Below are 3,177 nucleotides of genomic sequence, written 5' to 3' on the forward strand. Positions count from 1 at the left end.
TTTGCTTGTACTGAGGTCTGAATTTGAATGATTCGGACGTTAAATCATTAAGTGCATTTGTTTACATTAAGATCTAAGCACTTATTCAATTTGAGTAGGTTTTAATCATTAAGATCTTGAACAAAGTCTTTGTTACACTTCGTACTTTTGTATCTCGAGCTTCGTCAAATGTTAGTTGTCCCGGTCTTGGGAAGCAGGACTATCTTTGAGGTTATACGAGCTTAGACATTATCCAAAGTATATAAGCGTTTGAGACCATGATTGATAGGTATTGGAAGGTTCCGAGGGCAAGCGAATCGAAGAAATTAAGTTTGTTAAAAATCGGGAAAAACTTGGCAGAATTCCGGACAGGATTTTGGTCCAAATTTAGGGAGGTGTATCTTCTTGTATATGAGGAGTTATGGAATTCAAAAACCTACGTAAATTCAAGTTGAGTTCTCTTTCCAATGCAACAGGAATTTCGCAAATCTGAGAAGTACGGCGTTATGTACGGCCCGTCGTACCTCATTGTCCAAAAGTTGGCAGAATGTTGGAAAAATGCAGGTCCAGGTATGTGATCCAAGTACGGGACGTACATGGAAGTACGCCCCGTACATGGAGGGCATACATGGGAGGCGGTGGCCGACCTTTCTTGTTTTAAGAAGAGTTGGAAGGTTCATTTTTCATCATTACTCATCCAAACTTCGACCCTAAGCTCTCCTAAGACCCTGTGATCAGCTCATCAAGGTTCAAGAATAAATCCATAAGCAATCAATTCAAATCCAAAGAGAAAAGGGTGAAGACCACAAGAAAGCCATCTTTATGATGTTTTGTTGCTATTGAGGGTTGTTGTAAGCAAGGTATAGCTTGGAGTTCGACTTGAAGCTGCTATGGAAGGTAAGTATATTATGTTCTTGCTTGTGCTTAAGGTTATATAGATATTGGCTAAGCTAAAGGGATGGATTATACATGAACTAGTGCATGAAGTTGCTATTTAAGGATAATTGGATTCATGAACTGTTTTCTTGAATATATATATATATATATATATATATATATATATATATATATATATATATGATTTAAAGCTGGATTTTCTAGTGAATGACTTTGTTATCATGTTGAGGATATTTTTAAGTTAAAGTAACAAGTTGATAAAGGGTGATATGGGATATACGGGATCCAATCCGAGCTTACCGCTCGTCTTGAAGTGGTAATGACTTATGGTTGTTGATGGCATCTTGTTATTGGCATTTATGTTTGCTGGATTTCTATGGTTGTTGTGGTTGACATATGATTTTGGAGGAGGACCTTGTTATAGGGAAGATGTTGTCCGAATTTACGTAAACGAGCTACTAGCTTAAGTTACGGACTTAGATTTTACTTAAGCATTGATTGTCGATCTCCTTGTATCCATAACGACTCTATTCTTAGAAATATTAGAAGCTTATGTTTCTTGACCTCTATATGATGATATTTATCTTGTCTTATGGATTATTGATCCTTAGAAGTAAGTTATATGGATGATGTTAGTTCCATAATGTTAATCGGAGGTGCAACGACCTTACGTCACTCCGATTGATTCAGATTGTCTTCTTATCATTCATGCATTATGTATATATATGTATATAGCATGACCACATGCGTTATATACACGTATACTATATGATATCTATATGGGTTATGGGAAAGGTTATGGCGTTATATACGCACCACCACCCGATCAGCTGGCATATGATGATGATTTTTCCCACGGAGGCCGATATGATACGATGGGATGCCCACAGAGGCTTGATGGCGTTATATATTCATATATATGTATGACCAGGCGTTATATACACACATGTACGATACTTATGCATATCATGTCCCTCAGAGGCATTCAGATACACGGGTGGACTCCTCTTTGTCTCATGTTATTCTTATGTCTTTTTCATGTTTGTTCATGCCTTACATACTCGGTACTTTGTTCGTACTGACGTCCCTTTGTCGGGGGACGCTGCGTTTCATGCCCGCAGGTCTTGATATACAGGTTGACGGCCCTCTCAGTAGGATACCAGCTCAGCAGACAGTGTTATCACACTCCACTTATTCCGGAGTTGCCTTGTGAGTCAGTATGGATATGTATGCATATTTATGGGTATGGCAGAGCCCTATCCAGATCTTATGATGTTATGTATTCCTTAGAGGCTTGTACACAAATGTCATGTATATAGATGTTTTATAAGACCTTGTTAGTCTATAGTTTGAAATACGAATGTCCATGTCGGCATTATAGGCCCGTATATCATATGTATACCATGTTAGGGTCGTTCTTTGTCGAGCATCCTTTATACTTTGTTCATGGCGGCCCTCCTAGCCCACTTATGTACGCATGTATGTTTACGAATGTGTGTCATGATGGTACCTGGCAAGTAAGGCTCGGGTATCTGTTGCGATCCTCCGGTTCAGTTCATTGTTGACACCTAATTTTTTACCTCCCATAATTTATTTTAATTACCCAGAGTCCTTGGATATTAAACGGAGTAAAATGTGTATTTTTTTACAAGTCAAAATGATTTTATAAAATTATCTAGATAATATTTTGCCACTTTCATTTGGCAAAATAACTTGCATAATATTATAAATCATTTAGAAATTAATTTACACATTTTTATAATTAATATGGAACATTTGCTGAATTTAAGCAGGAAGGTAATTATTTATTTAATTGTTAAAATTATCAGAAAAATCAATTAGCAAGCATTTTACTCCATTTAATTCAAGAAATTTGATTAATTAAATGAATTAGTCATCTTACCCCTCAATTCTTAATTTTGCATATCCAAGGTGCATTTAGACAATTCGTTAGAATTAATCAAGTGTTTAATTATGGTTAATTCCATAATTTTTTTATTATGTGGCTAATTATGGCTACAGTTGAAATAATCAATTGTTGGCCAATTTTGGCCTTAATTGAAATAGGCTAATTTTCATGGTTTAAGTCGATTAAGGTCATTATTGCAAAATTAGCCTTTGATTGCCTGATAGTTTAATCCTGGCCTTAATTGAAATAGACAATTTCATGGCTTAAGCCAATTGAGGTCATCATTGCAAAACTAGTCTTTAATAGATGGATTAGGCTAATTATGACCATAATTGAAATGATCAATTTCATGATTTAAAGTCAATTGAGGCTATATTTGCAATTTAAGTCCA

Source organism: Lycium barbarum, chromosome 6 (genome assembly GCF_019175385.1).
Source record: "Lycium barbarum isolate Lr01 chromosome 6, ASM1917538v2, whole genome shotgun sequence".
NCBI classification, from domain to species: domain Eukaryota; kingdom Viridiplantae; phylum Streptophyta; class Magnoliopsida; order Solanales; family Solanaceae; genus Lycium; species Lycium barbarum.